General features: G+C 42.6%; 1 pseudogene; it reads right to left on the bottom strand.

The window, feature by feature from the left end:
- Nucleotides 1-1,366: 1,366 nt before the first annotated feature.
- Nucleotides 1,367-7,450, bottom strand: LOC124009144 (annotated as a pseudogene).
- Between the last annotated feature and the right edge of the window lie 9,650 nt (nucleotides 7,451-17,100).

Consider the following 17,100-nt stretch of genomic DNA (forward strand, 5'->3'; position numbering starts at 1 on the left):
GATGTTTCCTCTCTGGTTTACCAATTCAGTGTCATGACCCCATGTAATTGGTTGACCTGGACATTTTTCCCTGACAAAAATGTAGTCTTTTGTTATCACTCTGCAGTGCAGCAGAGTGCCACAAGCAAACAGAGCTGGGACAGATAACGATGGGACAAGATTGTGGAGATCAATAGATTTCACATGATGGGTAATTGGTTAGGGTGTGCAGCATGCAAAGTTTCACTACCTTTCAAAAGTTTGGGGTCACTTAGAAATTGTTTTGACAGAAAAGGCCATTTTGTCCATTAAAATAACATCAAATTGAATAGAAATACAGTGTAGACATTGTTAATGTTGTAAATGACTATTGTAGCTGGAAACAGCAGATTTTCTATGGAATATCTACATAGACGTACATAGGCCCATTATCAGCAACCATCACTTTTGTGTTCCAATGGCACATTGTGTTAGCTGAACCAAGTGTATCATTTTAAAAGGCTAATTGATCATTCGAAAACTCTTTTGCAAATATTTTAGCACAGCTGAAAACTGTTGATAAAAGAAGCAATAAAACTGGCCTTTAGACTAGTTGAGTATCTGGAGCATCAGCATTTGTGGGCAACAGTGAAGAGGTGACTCCGGGATGCTGGCCTTCTGGATAGAGTTACAAATAAAAAGCCATATCTCAGACTGGCCAATATAAAGAAAAGATTAAGGTGGCCAAAAGAACACAGACACTGGACCGAGGAACTCTGCCTAGAAAGCCAGCATCCCGGAGTTGCCTCTTCACTGTTGACGTTGAGACTGGTGTTTTGCGGGTAATGTTTAATGAAGCTGCCAGTTGATTACTTGTGAGGCGTCTGTTTCTCAAACTAGTGTACTTGTCCTCTTGCTCAGTTGTGCACCGGGGCCTCCCGCTCCTCTTTCTATTCTGGTTAGAGACAGTTTGCGCTGTTCTGTGAAGGGAGTAGAACACAGCGTTTTACCAGATCTTCAGTTTCTTGTCAATTTCTCACATGGAATAGCCTTCATTTCTCAGAACACGAATAGACGGACGAGTTTTAGAAAAAAGTTATTTGTTTCCGGCCATTTTGAGCCTGTAATCGAACCAACAAATGCTGATGCTCCAGAAACTGAACTATTCTAAATAAGGCCAGTTTTTTTGCTTCTTTAATCAGAACAACAGTTTTCAGCTTTGCTAACATAATTGCAAAAGGGTTTTCTAATGATCAATTAGCCTTTAAAAATGATAAACTTGGATTGGCTAACACAACGTGCCATTGGAGGGATGGTTGCTGATAATTGGCCTCTGTACGGCTATGTATATATTCTGTAAAAAATCAGCCGTTTCCAGCTACAATAGTCATTTACAACATTAACAATGTCTACAGTGTATTTCTGATCAATTTGATGTTATTTTAATGGACAAAAATACGTGTTTTTATTTAAAACAAGGACATTTCTAAGTGACCCCAAACTTTTGAACGGTTGTGTATATTATCCAGTTACTTCAAAAATGTTGAGGAAGGCTCACCACCATGTACAGGAATACACATGCATTGAGAGGAAATGCACCAATCCTATTCTGCCTGAGAAGTGAGTCTGTGTGGGTTTAGTTATGGGGATATGGGGTTTGGGGGTACGGGGCGTATGGTATGGGTACAGGGGTGGAGGACCCAGAATCAAAGTGTCTCTCTCTGGATCTCCCCCTGCTCTATAGGTTGGTCTCCCTCTCCAGTGCCCGTGGTAGTCATACAGAGGACAGCACCTCGGTCGTCGAGTCCAGGAAAGGGTCCTTCTTCTCCCCCTTCTCCAGGTCGATGTGGTGGATGGAGCCTGGCTTGATGATCAGGTCGTCTGGTTCCGTCTGGTACATACTGCCCTCCACCTCCCTGTACTTCCCCGAAGCTGGATCCTTCTGGAAGACTTCGCGGAACATCTTCTTCAGCTCAGGGTCAGGGCAGAACAGGTATTCATAGAGGGCAGCCGCCATGATGCCACCCAGGATTGGACCAACCCAGTACACCTGCAAGACAGGTAAGGTAAAACTCTGTTCAGACAAATAGGAACCTATAACCACAGACAGAGCTAGGGGATACCGCATTATGACAGAGCTGTCATACATTATTAGACCAGATGTCATGTCTTGTCATGTCTGTAAAGAGGCAGCAATCATTGTTTATGGGCATTCTCATTGGAGCCAGGTACCTTTTAGGTTCTGCCAAGTCAAACATTTGTCATGGAGACAGAGAGAACACCTGTCAGATATGACACCACTCTCAGTTCTGAGGAGCTTTCCTAATTATACCCAAGACCCATATAAACACACACACACACCATGCTGTGCCACGCTACTATGAACACCTCTGTGACAATAATTGACCTGGATAACTAATTAAAGAAACATATGCTGTGGGTAATGTCCAGAACACCTGTCTTTAGTTGTCTATACCAAGGATGTGCTTTTCATTTTATTCTGAAATAGGAAGCTGAAATGAATGAATCTATACCTAGTAGCAAGGGTCAAGTGAACTATTGATGACGCATGGTTTTTAAGAGCATTTCCTGACCATTTCAAGGTTTCTCTACCTATGAAGCACTCTGTGTTTCTATGGATTGCTGATGTCAGTCTGTAGCGCTCATGCCCTCTATGGGGGGTTAAGATGTCCTTGATCGACACTAGGTGGGATCCTTCGTAGCTGCTATGGCATGGTGATATGCACTGTGACCTTATTAAGTTTCAGTATGCCCCCCTACCCCAACCGTTGCCCCCCACTTAAAATGATATTTCCAACATTAGCGACTGGAGGACAGAGATGGCCTGAACACTTATCACACAATGATGCACTAACCTAAACTATATAAACAAAAAGCACACATGAAAGTATACTACCAGCTCTTTATTAATACACTGCTGTAATAACTGGCATCTGTTTACCCCATGTCTTCACAACCAAATAGCTTGTGATTTCTGTGTAATGCTCAGATTATGACATTTCAGTGGAGGGACTTTTTATATTCAAACATGAAAATTCACTCCACTTTAGGCTTGAAGCTATCTCTTCATTTGAAGTGTCCATGCTTTAACAACTAAAACATCAATGGATGGTCAGTGTTTCCAAATCATTTTTTAGCAGTGGTGGCATATTTTCTTTCTTTGTAGAACTACTGTGAGAAAGTCAGTTCTTGTGTCTTTTTAAAAGGACATTCTACTCCAATTAAATGAAATAAAATGATGCTGTCACGATCTAAAATAGGATTTGCCCATCCATAAAAGTGTTCAATAACACATTGGCCCATGCCTTGCAGGTGTGTTATTTAGCAAAAAGCATTAGGTTATCACCTGGCTGGCACAGTGGCTAATTAAATAGGATGGGAATGCCCATCTTCTTTTACCCCATTGGGCTAATCATTAGCTAGCTCACAAACTCTAGACATGATCTTGTTGCTAGATAGCATCATATTGATGACTTGAATGTCCCAAAAATATAATGCAGGCCTATCTGTTACACCTTTACCCATGTAACATTGGGCCCCGGTCAATGTGAAAAGCAAGAGCTAAACTCAACGTGAAGGGCAAGAGCTAAACGCACCTAAACCATTCTGTTGATTCTCCTGTTTAAAAATGATGCAGTTCACTCATTATTAGGAGTTGAGAAATAAAAAAATGTAGCAATAATGGAATGCTGGGATCCTCCTCTTTTAACAATGGCCATTAACCCCCTTCAAATGTGTGTATTTCCCGTGACAGTGCAGTGGCTGGGTATATGCATATCAATGCATGTTTTTCTCCCTGTGGCACACACAATTTAAACGCACCACTTCTTACATAGAATGCAACAAGCTAATTGATAATGTAAACTATTCTACTATGGGGTTGTTTGATTGTTGGCTGAGGATAAGTAAATGTGGACAATAACATCTTCAAAGTGCATCTTGGACCAAAAAAAAAAATGTAATGTTCCTTTTTCTTGGTGTGTCTGCAGCAATTGTATAGTAAAGCCTGTGTGAGCAGTCAGAGAAGTAGGTGCACAAGAGTCTCTTATGCCTTGACGATACGGGGCGGGCGACACGGGGTACAATACCAGTATTCTGATTAGATTTTCATTAGATATTGTTGTAGACAAAATTCACACAACCTAATCTAATCCTGGCTCTCATTTGGCTCATACAGTAGGTTCCTGCAGGCCCCAGCCCAATGTTATCCCTGCCCTTCACCCACAACTGTGTATGAGTATGCCAGCTAGCACATAATGTTCTGAGAACCATATGTTTCTTGGAGCTTGGTGAGAGCATGGTTGTCCTATATTTATTTTGCATACAACCTTCCCACAACCTTCTGTTCCCGGAATGGAACATTCTCAGCACATTTAGGCAACATTTAAAAACACAAGAACTTTAGTAACGTTCAAAGAACATTCTAAGAATGTTATTTATAACCATATAGTTTATCCTTCAAATACCATCTCCCAATGCGCCCTGTGTGTCTGTGGGAAAGGGCGATTTTACAGCTAACTAGCCACTTCACATGATGATATTATCTTTGGTTTTATTGTATGTAGCTACGCTTGCGAGCCCAGAGATAGAATTTCCATGTGTCCTATCTGTACTTGGAGTTCAAAATAGTTCATTCAAACAAATCTAGAAGTGGAATTGAAACATTCAATTAAAGGTAAGGAAGTTATTCAAAAACCTCCATATAACCTAGAATGTCCGTTCTCAGTTAATAAAACCTTCAAAGAAAACTTTCAGCGAACCGTAGAAAAACATTCTCAGATCCTCCTTGCAATATAAAAATGTACGTTCCCAGAACAGGCAACATTTTTACTTCTGTTCTCAGAACGCTAAAAAAATGTCCAGTTTTGCCATTTGGGAAACTTATGGCTTCATTCCCAGAACCAATGGGAAACCAAAAATGTACTGTATGTTTCCACAACTTCCAAGGATACAAATATGCTATCTTGGATGGGCCTTTGAGGGTGAGAAGGCTGCAGCAGTTTCTTTCTTACCCAGTGGTTCTCAAAGTTCATGGTGACAACTGCAGGTCCAAAGGAGCGGCGGGGTTCATACTGGCTCCTGTGTATGGAATCTAGAACAAAGCAGGGCATAGAGATGCTAACATGAGGGGACTGTAGAGAGAGAGACATGGAGCAAGACCTAGCCAGAGCTACCACAACATCTACAGTAGTGTATTGTTCCACATGCATTCATAAAGTAGAACATAATAAAATGAAACCTATATAATTGTGGGAATGGTTGTTTAAATGCAGGTATTCCATATGTATACAAGGTACTAGTTTAGCAGGGATAATCTAGTGGCATGTAAGCAGCACATTGAAATCAAGCTGTGCTGTGAAGAGAGGTAGCATGTCGCTTTCAGGAGCATTAATTTGCTCAGTGTGGTTTAGGTAGTTCCCTAGTGATTGGTTGCCATGGAGTTGCAACAGCGGTACCCATTGAGGATGTGTATGTTAGAGCAGGTCTGAGAGACATTTGTATACTTTACTGTACTGTGAACTAATGTTCTATGGTATACCTGTTGTACTATTTCACCATTATGATGATTAAAGTACAAACTACATCATCAATCTACATCAACACACTACACATTTTATTCCATAGATGCATTGATTTAAATGTAATGTCTGACTCTTGAGGCCTTCAGGTTTGCTGTAATTCTAGCACTAATAAGTGAGAGATGGAATCACACTCACTGCGAACAGATGACCGATGGCTACAGCGAATCCGATGGCGAGGCCAGCCGAGCCGTTAACAGAGCGTTTGGGGTCACAGGTGGCGAACACTGTGAAGACCAGCTCGAAGGTGATCAGGAGCTCCACCAACAGGCCGCAGCCCACGTTGAGCTTGGGGTTCACCTGGGAAACAAGAGTAAGAGTGACTGAACAATACTTTTCATGACAAACTATCCCAGACCTGTGTTCAAATAGTAGATTTTCAAATACTTTAGCTGTGCTTGATTGAGCTTGCCTGATGGAATAGTCCCAAAAGAACTAAATAGATTCAAATACTATCTTATGCATAGTGTCAATCCTGACTGTTGCTATACTTGTTTGGCTATAATACAGATTCTGTGATTACAGGCCGATCTATATGTTTTACCATAGTCACTCCCAGGCCCCCTCTGACAGACACTGGTGTCACCAGGTAGAGGAGCCCTGCCCCAGTGATCGCTCCCAGGCACTGGGCAGCTAGGTAGAACACACCCTTGGCCAGGCTCAACTTCCGGGTCACCACCATGGCTGCAGTGACTGCCGGGTTGATGTGGCCACCGCTGATGTGACCAAAGCACTGCACCATTGTGGCAATGGCCAGCCCGAAGCAAAATGAGATGAGGACCAAGTCTGCAGGGGGAGGGTTGTCTGACTCGGCCGCCCAATTGATGGTGGAGCCCAGGCTGAGGAGGACGAAGATCATGGTTGCTAGGTACTCAGCTGAGACAGCCCTCCAGAAGTTCTTGGTCCAGATTCCTTTGAATGCCACCATCATGGGATGCTGGTTACACGCCGACAGGCAGCTCCTGGCAAAGTAATAATAAATATATTAATGAAATGATTATCCTCAGTTGGAAGATATCTATCTGTCTGCATGCCTTGAAATTCACTTAGTCCTTCCAGGGAATGGAACTTGCTCCTGGACACAACATGTATTACTCCACTAGGGAATTGAACCAGTGACACTATGCCAGACAGCACAGAGGGATGCAATATGTAATTTTGCAATCAATGAGTTTATAGTAGACTACTTTCAAATTGTGGGTACACTTGGACTCTAACGATGGACTAGGTTCAATGAGGATAGAGAAATGGAGAGCGTGAAAGAGAAGAGGGGGGGACATGAAGATACTTGATAGAAAGAAAGAGAGTGAGACAGAGAGTGGAGGGGGTTGTCAAATAAAACAGGTGACTCTCTTGGAAGCTGCAATATGTCACATCCTTGACCCATAGACAACCTAAACCCAGTGACCTAATGATTGACCAGAACTCATATTTGACTTTTATGACTTTAGTTAATATTATATATCAGAAGATAAAATGTTTGACAGCTATATCATATTTAAGTCTAACAAGTTGAATATGTCATCAATAACATACATTTATTTACATGGATAAGTGTGGCAAATGCTTCCATGTTTTATAAATAGGTTATGCATTAACTGAGGATATCAACTCACTCACACCTCACATCTTGTCTTGTATTTATGAGGGTAAAAACAACATGCATTAACATGGCAAATAACTGGTTTGCATTGTGTTCTACCCCGTTATTATTTCTCAAATTACAATTTTCCTAACTCCATTTAGAACTTACCATAAATAAATACAAGATCTCCCACTCTCCTCTATTGCTTTCTCTTCACTCATTCTGCAACAATCCTATTGAATGAGAGAAATGTCTCCCTGTTTTTTGTACTGCACAATAAATAAATCCAACAAATAGTCCCAAAATGTCTACTTACAGACAGGCAGCAGTGGGCTGGTAATGACACAGTGCGAGAGGGGAGGAGAAAGTAGTAGTGGGTCTGTCCGATGAAAATGATCCATGCATTGTGCCGTGGATTGCATCCAGGAGCTTTATTGCGTTAGTAACAGGGCATCACCCCCATGAGAATTAAGCAAACAGCTTGCAGAGGAGGAGGAGACTTCAGTATCAAGGGCAGAGCAGTTCCCGCCCACGAGATAACTCTTGCAGAAATCTTGCATAGAGTGATGGAGTCACCCGACCAACCGCAATATTGTTTTGTCCTCCTAGCCTACTCAGAACTGTTGTTCTTATCAGAATTATAAACATGCTGAAACAAACTAAATATTTTCCCAATTGTAAGAGAAGGGTGCAATTGCTGCATGCGATTCGGTGCGTTCCTGCATGTGGGCATTCCTGCATCTGTTTTTGACCATTCTGCCTGCCCTGACTTTCGTTCTGTACCTTGTCACACCACCCTGGATTACTGTCCCCTGCCTGCCCTGACCCTGAGCCTGCCTGCCGTTCTGTACTTTTCAGACTCTGCTCTGAACTACTGACCTTTGCCTGCCCTTGATCTGTCGTTTGCCTGCCCCCCTGTTTTTGTAATAAACTTTTGTTACTTCGAAACTGTCTGCATCTGGTCCTTTCCTGAGCCTTGACAGTTGGTTTAGAAAACAGTATCGCTAGCGAGGATTAATAATGTATCTAAACAGTAAAACAGAGCTTGGAGATTGTAGCCAACTGTCCTCCTAGGAGGCCCCCTTGTGCTCTCAATATAGCTATATTGTCTCAAGACACAAAATGATTGCAAAGATTACTCCATCAAAGTAAAGAAGTGATGGTTACCTAACTCTATTGTGCTATTGGTGACATCAACCCAAATGAGTTTTGATTGAAGTGATGTCTGCCCACTAAGCATTTACCGACGATGTCTTTTGGACGTCTTTTTTTGCTCTTTTTTTTTTTTTTTTGTGCAGTACGGACTTGATTTCAACGTCCAAGGACATATATTTTTGGTCTGGTTTTTCTTTGGTCCAAACATAGATGTCTATCATTGGTTCAGATTTGGTCCGGTTTGGACCGGCCTTGTTTTGGCCCATACATAGATATCTATAATTGGTTCAGATTGGGTCCGGTCCAGACCAAATCTGAACCAATCATAGACATCTATTGTTCATATGTTTGGACAGCACAGTACAGCGCTATACAGTACAGCACAGTAGAGTACAGTAAAGTATAGTGTACTGTATTGTACCCTACTTTACTCTAATGTACTCTTCTCTACAGAATTAAACTGTACTATACTGTACTCTACTGAATAAAACTTGACTGTCCTGTACTTAACAGTGCTCTACTGTACTAAACTGTGCCGTACTATAATGTGAAAACAATCTTGACATGCAGTCTGCAGTGATTTGATTTGGTTGGGGGCGGAGCTCATTTGAATAATACCCAGCATGCGTTGCAAGTGTTTTTACATTTACATTTTTGTAATTCAGCAGACGCAATTACCCAGAGTGATTTACCGTCAGTGCATTCGACTAAGGTAGATAAACAACATATCACAGTCCTAGCAAAAAAACATCTATTACTGTTACTGAGAAAAAATATATATAACTGTTACTGAGAACAGCGCAGACATGAAACAGAAACAATGACACCTGGGGAAGGACCCAAAAGGAGTGACATGTATAGGGAAGGTAATCAGGGAAGTGGTGAAGTCCAGGTGAGTCTAATGATGCACAGGTGCATGTAATGATGGTGACAGGTGTGTGCCATAACAAGCAGCTTGGTGACCGAGATGCCGGAGCGGGAGCACACGTGACAATGTTATTGTAGTTGAGCTGGTCTATTGGTTTCTTCTCTAGGTTGGATCACTTTGAACATTATTGCTGCCAGTTTTAAAGCTTTTGAAAAAGATAGAAGCAATAATAAATATTCTTCAGTTGCTTCCTCTTTCCTATATTAAGAGGTTTGGAAAATTGTGATAGAGTGCTTACTTCCTTGGATCTATTAACAAAAGAAATATGCATTTTCGAAGTCAGTAAATTACATATTTTCAATGCCTGAAAAATGTGTTTTTGATGTGTGCGTACATTTTATGTTCGGTTGGTCCAGGGAATCAAAGCACTATCCTGGCATTGCGAGCACTATGCTCACTAATTCTGTACGTTTTTTATTTAGCTGAATTTCTCCTAATATTCATCCAGAATGTCCAAAATTCCAAATATCTTTCTAATCACAGTGTGAATGTGGACCTACCTCAATGTTTCTTTTAACCCTTCATAATGGAGTTAGTATGCACAACTCACAGCTTGTGTTACAACACTAGTGATATCTGATGAAAATCACAAGTATGAGTAATATCATTAAATGATCAGAGATTAGGTGAGGCCAATGGCCTTCCATCCAAATCAAATCAAATGTATTTATATAGCCCTTCGTACATCCGCTGATATCTCAAAGTGCTGTACAGAAACCCAGCCTAAAACCCCATCCACACCTCTGACTTTTACTCTTTGTTGTCTGCCGGCTGCCATCTTTGATTAAGTTATAGAAGGGATTTCAATGAATGCCCCGGGCCTGCCCCAGGTGAACCAGGTGCCCTGTTTTAGTCAACAGCAAAGTCATCTCAAAACAAACGTGAAGTGGGTTAAACCTGAATGAATTCCCCCACTGATTAATGTTCATGTCTGATGGACGGGACATTTACATTTACATTTAAGTCATTTAGCAGACGCTCTTATCCAGAGCGACTTACAAATTGGTGCATTCACCTTATGACATCCAGTGGAACAGCCACTTTACAATAGTGCATCTAAATCTTTTAAGGGGGGGGGGTGAGAAGGATTACTTTATCCTATCCTAGGTATTCCTTAAAGAGGTGGGGTTTCAGGTGTCTCCGGAAGGTGGTGATTGACTCCGCTGTCCTGGCGTCGTGAGGGGGTTTGTTCCACCATTGGGGGGCCAGAGCAGCGAACAGTTTTGACTGGGCTGAGCGGGAACTGTACTTCCTCAGTGGTAGGGAGGCGAGCAGGCCAGAGGTGGATGAACGCAGTGCCCTTGTTTGGGTGTAGGGCCTGATCAGAGCCTGGAGGTACTGAGGTGCCGTTCCCCTCACAGCTCCGTAGGCAAGCACCATGGTCTTGTAGCGGATGCGAGCTTCAACTGGAAGCCAGTGGAGAGAGCGGAGGAGCGGGGTGACGTGAGAGTACTTGGGAAGGTTGAACACCAGACCGGCTGCGGCGTTCTGGATGAGTTGTAGGGGTTTAATGGCACAGGCAGGGAGCCCAGCCAACAGCGAGTTGCAGTAATCCAGACGGGAGATGACAAGTGCCTGGACTAGGACCTGCGCCGCTTCCTGTGTGAGGCAGGGTCGTACTCTGCGGATGTTGTAGAGCATGAACCTACAGGAACGGGCCACCGCCTTGATGTTAGTTGAGAACGACAGGGTGTTGTCCAGGATCACGCCAAGGTTCTTAGCGCTCTGGGAGGAGGACACAATGGAGTTGTCAACCGTGATGGTGAGATCATGGAACGGGCAGTCCTTCCCCGGGAGGAAGAGCAGCTCCGTCTTGCCGAGGTTCAGCTTGAGGTGGTGATCCGTCATCCACACTGATATGTCTGCCAGACATGCAGAGATGCGATTCGCCACCTGGTCATCAGAAGGGGGAAAGGAGAAGATTAATTGTGTGTCGTCTGCATAGCAATGATAGGAGAGACCATGTGAGGTTATGACAGAGCCAAGTGACTTGGTGTATAGCGAGAATAGGAGAGGGCCTAGAACAGAGCCCTGGGGGACACCAGTGGTGAGAGCGCGTGGTGAGGAGACAGATTCTCGCCACGCCACCTGGTAGGAGCGACCTGTCAGGTAGGACGCAATCTAAGCGTGGGCCGCGCCGGAGATGCCCAACTCGGAGAGGGTGGAGAGGAGGATCTGATGGTTCACAGTATCGAAGGCAGCCGATAGGTCTAGAAAGATGAGAGCAGAGGAGAGAGAGTTAGCTTTAGCAGTGCGGAGCGCCTCCGTGATACAGAGAAGAGCAGTCTCAGTTGAATGACTAGTCTTGAAACCTGACTGATTTGGATCAAGAAGGTCATTCTGAGAGAGATAGCGGGAGAGCTGGCCAAGGATGGCACGTTCAAGAGTTTTGGAGAGAAAAGAAAGAAGGGATACTGGTCTGTAGTTGTTGACATCGGAGGGATCGAGTGTAGGTTTTTTCAGAAGGGGTGCAACTCTCGCTCTCTTGAAGACGGAAGGGACGTAGCCAGCGGTCAGGGATGAGTTGATGAGCGAGGTGAGGTAAGGGAGAAGGTCTCCGGAAATGGTCTGGAGAAGAGAGGAGGGCATAGGGTCAAGCGGGCAGGTTGTTGGGCGGCCGGCCGTCACAAGACGCGAGATTTCATCTGGAGAGAGAGGGGAGAAAGAGGTCAGAGCACAGGGTAGGGCAGTGTGAGCAGTGTCGTTTGACTTAGCAAACGAGGATCGGATGTCGTCGACCTTCTTTTCAAAATGGTTGACGAAGTCATCTGCAGAGAGGGAGGAGGGGGGAGTGGGAGGAGGATTCAGGAGGGAGGAGAAGGTGGCAAAGAGCTTCCTAGGGTTAGAGGCAGATGCTTGGAATTTAGAGTGGTAGAAAGTGGCTTTAGCAGCAGAGACAGAGGAGGAAAATGTAGAGAGGAGGGAGTGAAAGGATGCCAGGTCCGCAGGGAGGCGAGTTTTCCTCCATTTCCGCTCGGCTGCCCGGAGCCCTGTTCTGTGAGCTCGCAATGAGTCGTCGAGCCACGGAGCGGGAGGGGAGGACCGAGCCGGCCTGGAGGATAGGGGACATAGAGAGTCAAAGGATGCAGAAAGGGAGGAGAGGAGGGTTGAGGAGGCAGAATCAGGAGATAGGTTGGAGAAGGTTTGAGCAGAGGGAAGAGATGATAGGATGGAAGAGGAGAGAGTAGCGGGGGAGAGAGAGCGGAGGTTGGGACGGCGCGATACCATCCGAGTAGGGGCAGTGTGGGAAGTGTTGGATGAGAGCGAGAGGGAAAAGGATACAAGGTAGTGGTCGGAGACTTGGAGGGGAGTTGCAATGAGGTTAGTGGAAGAACAGCATCTAGTAAAGATGAGGTCGAGCGTATTGCCTGCCTTGTGAGTAGGGGGGGAAGGTGAGAGGGTGAGGTCAGTACGGCTGGTTGGGTTGTGTATGACATTCAACCTTTGTCTCTCCCGAGCCCGTACGGGAGTTGTAGCGATGAGACAAGATAGTAGCTACTACAACAATTGGATATTGGAAATTGGGGAGAAAAAAAAAGTTGTAGCTACGAGGGAATTGGGAATTACAGAATCTCTTCAAGGTTGTACTGGTCTCACAAGGCTATGTTTTGTGGTGGTTCCCTCCAGGAATACAAAAGAAGAATGTAGTAGTGGACAGGGGCCAAAAATCTGAGGAGGCACTAAGTATGTGAGGATGGCTGGGGGGTGGTCTGGAGGGGGGCTAGTCCCCCTGTCTGGAAGTTGGAGAATTTGGCATATTTCAAACACCTGAAAAAGCTTTTCCCTGCAATCTAGAGATATAATCAATATGCTTAATTCTACATAAAAAATGTCTATTTTTCTGAACATACCTCTTGAGCTGTTTGTTTTTCTTTTTTAAAGAAACATATTATGCTTCTCTGCATCTCTGCTAAAATGTGGGTAAAATATTGAAAGGAATTTGAGTCTAATTCAGTACATTGGGTTATTGCGTGCTTATCTAAAGTCTATCAACCTTGCCAGCTAACATACAGGTAATAGCCAAAATAATGGAAACAGTTGATTAATGAGGGATTCAAAGTATATTGAAAGCAGGTGTTTCCACACATGGTTCCTGAGTTAATAAAGCACTTAACATCCCATCATGCTTAGGGCTTGTATAAAAATGCTGGGCAGGGCCTTATTTTGGTTACTATGACTACACCACCATAGGATGACAATGCCCCCATCCACAGGGCACGAGTGGTCACTGAATGGTTTGATGAATATGACATCAATGTAAGCCACACCAGATCTCAACCCAACTGAACACTTATGGGAGATTCTGGAGCGGCGCCTGTGACAGCGTTTTCCACCACCATCAACAAAACACCAAATTATGGAATTTCTCATGGAAGAATGGTGTCACATATCTCCAATAGTGTTCCAGACACTTGTAGATTCTATGCCAAGGTGCATTGAAGCTGTTTTGGCTTGTATTGGCCCAACGCCCTATTAAACACACTTTATGTTACTGTTTATTTTATTTTGGCAGTTACCTGAAGTTAGACTGGTTAGCCTGACATGGCTTCTTGGTAGTTAGTTATGAGGCTGGGAGATTGAGAACCTATCTGGGCTAGCTAAAGCTAGCTTCATACTAGCATTACAGATAAACAACAACAAAAAAGTTTTTCAACAGGACAAATCTGAGGGGGGCATGTACCCCCTATTGTCATGAAGCCTCTGTCAGTGTATGTGGTCCAGCAGAAACACATATGCAGCCCAATTCTGATTGGTCAAAAGAACAAATGAATGGAAAAAATATCAGAATTGGGCTGCCTTTGTAAACACAACCATAGTGTGTCCTGCAGTGAAAGTGTGAGTCTTCATTTTTTATAGCTTGTAGGTGACCCCGTCCCCAAGGACAGTAGATTGGAACAGTTAAATCTGAGGTAGAATCATTTAGGGTGAGTGCTCTGATTTAATAAGGATTGTCACACAACATCCTTAGTGCTTAGTTCATCTTCCATTACATCACAATAATAATATTCTAAAACAAGTCATACTCTCTTAGGGTCACAGAAAATGTTGTCAAGGGGAAAGTGTGTTTGCAAGACTACAGATATTCAGATATTCTTAAAGACATTGAAACATATTTGAGTTTGGAAGCATATGACTACTTCTAGTGTTGTTTCATCAAATATGAACTGTTGGTTGAGTTGTCGTATCACTTGTATATTTCCAGTGACGTGTGTGAGTGCTTGTCTTGCCAGGTAACATGACCACTTACTTCAGCCTTCCCTGTAGGCATACAACCCAAAACAGAATTGGACATTGGCCAGCTACGTATAACCTTCAATGAGAGGCAAAGCCTGGAATTCAGTTGGTGCAGATAGTGGATTTTCCTCACTGCACTTTCACAAGTGTGTTTCATTAGCCTAGAGGGAGTTGGTACCACTTGTGTGTACTGGATTACTTTTTAGACAGGTTACCCATCAGTACAATTATTACTGTCAGTACATTTGAATGTATTACGCTAAGGGACTGCTGACTACCTAACATACATTTGCTTACTTTTCGGCCTTAAGCAGTTCAAACACATATTCAACCACAAAGACCAGGGAGGTTTTCCAAAGCCTCGCAAAGAATGGCACCTATTGGTAGATGGGTAAAAAAAAACAGACATTGAAAATCCCTTTGAGCATGGTGAAGTTATTAATTATTCTTGCCGGAGAGGAAGGAAACTGCTCAGGAATTTCACCATGAGGCCAATGGTGACTTTAAAACAGTTACAGAGTTCAATGGCTGTGATAGGAGAAAATTGAGGATGGATCAACAGCATTGTAGTCATTCCACAATACTAACCTAAATGACAGAGTGGAAGGGAAGCCTGTACACAATAAAACTATTCCAAAACATGCATCCTGTTTGCCATAAGACACTTAAAACTGCAAAACATGTGGCAAAGAAATTAACTTTGTCCTGAATACAAATTGTTATGTTTGCGGCAAATCCAACACATCACTAAGTACCACTCTTTATATTTTCAAGCATGGAGTTGGCTGCATCATGTTAGGGGTATGCTTGTCCTCGGGAAGGACTAGGGAGTATTTTAGGACAAAAAGAAAGAGAACAGAGCTAAGTACAGACAAAATCACAGAGTAAAACCTGGTTCGGTCTTCTTTACCACAGACACTGGGAGGCAAATTCACCGTTCAGCAGGACAATAGCCTAAAACACAAGGCCAATAGACAACATTGAATGTCCCCGAGTGGCCTAGTTACAGTTTTGTAACTACAGTCCCCGAGTGGCCTAGTTACAGTTTTTCAGCTTGAAAATCTGTGGCAAGATTTGAAAATGGCTGTCTAGCAATGATCAACAACCAACTTGACAGAGCTTGAAGAATAAAAAAAATGATAATGTGCAAATATTGTACAATCCAGGTGTGCAAAGCATTTAGAGACTTACCCAGAAAGACTCACAGCTGTAATCGGTGATTCTAACATGTATTCACTCAGGGATGTGAATACTTATGTAAATGAGATATTGCTGTATTTCATTTTCAATAAATTGAATAGAAACCGTTTGTCATTTTCTCATTATTGAGTGGCATTATGCCTGATATTGGATCAATATTTACTGATCTAAAACCAAATCTAAGGAAGCAGTTTGAGAAATAGCAACTCAGTTGAGTGTTTAAAGAGCATTAAAAGCTAAGCAGGCTGCCACCCAGACTTTAGTTTTACAGTCCTTGATATCTATTGGGGTCGAGTCGTGTTTGATTTCTATAAAATACCTAGAATTAATTACCTAGAATGAATTACAAAATGAGTGAAATAGTTTTCCTTACAAAAATGGGTATGTATGTTAAAACTCAGCTTTTCTGAGTTGGAATGGTGTGTTCATACCCCAACAACAGAATGTAGCGGGCATGTACCAGTCAGTAAAAATATTCGCACGAGTAAACCACTGATGACTTCATCCTCGATGAGGAAATAGCAAACGGCCTGTTTGAGATACAAGTTTGAGCTTTGGTTTTTAAAGTGTTTTTTTTCTTCTCTTATTTATCCGAGGATGAGTCAAGAACATTATGCAGGTTAACATTTTTTTGTCATGAATCTTGATCTGGAGGCAGCTCTAGAGAGTGGCCACTAGCTGGCACAGCCACAAAGTCATCAAATCTGACATTAAACCTTTCCTCACCTTAACCACACTTCTAACCCTAATGCCTAACCTTAAATAAAAACCAAAAAGCTGTATTGGTTTTCAGGTATATTTACAATATAGCCAATTTTGATTTTGAAATTGCTCAGTTCTGTCTCCAGGACAAGACTCATGACAATAAACGTCAACCTGCGAACATTATTCGGGTACGAGGATAACAAACTTTTTTATTATAGTAAATGTGACTTCAAAGATAAAAAATATCGTAGTATGTATTAAGATTAAACCCATGGTATATTTAATCTTGAATATGTATGAGTTTTACTAATAGTGATAATAGAGTAACTCATTAGTATTATCGTTAAGTCTCTTCCTGGCTGCTCCAAGTTTAATTTGTTCCTCCAGGCTCAACACACATCAGAGGCATCTCTCATTAACTAATTAAAAGCTTTCAGTGTTCATATTTAACATTTGCATTTGTGTACTTTATAGTGGAGTCAACTCATCTCAGTTGATAATTAAACTAGGACTCTGTTTGATTTCAGAACCACCCTCCAGAGGTGTTAGTTTAGTTTCAACTTCAGTTATTTTTGCCCTAGAAATCTTAATTTGTATGGTCATTTTTACATGTTTACATTTTATGTGTGCAAAATCTTTACTTCTATACTGCTCATTTTTCTGGATCACTTAAGGGAAAATTCCTAAATTGGTATGTCCTCAAGTGTGAATTTTGGCTATTAGTCCTTTGAATC

This window comes from Oncorhynchus gorbuscha, linkage group LG22 (assembly GCF_021184085.1).
Source record: "Oncorhynchus gorbuscha isolate QuinsamMale2020 ecotype Even-year linkage group LG22, OgorEven_v1.0, whole genome shotgun sequence".
Taxonomy (NCBI): Eukaryota; Metazoa; Chordata; class Actinopteri; order Salmoniformes; family Salmonidae; genus Oncorhynchus; species Oncorhynchus gorbuscha.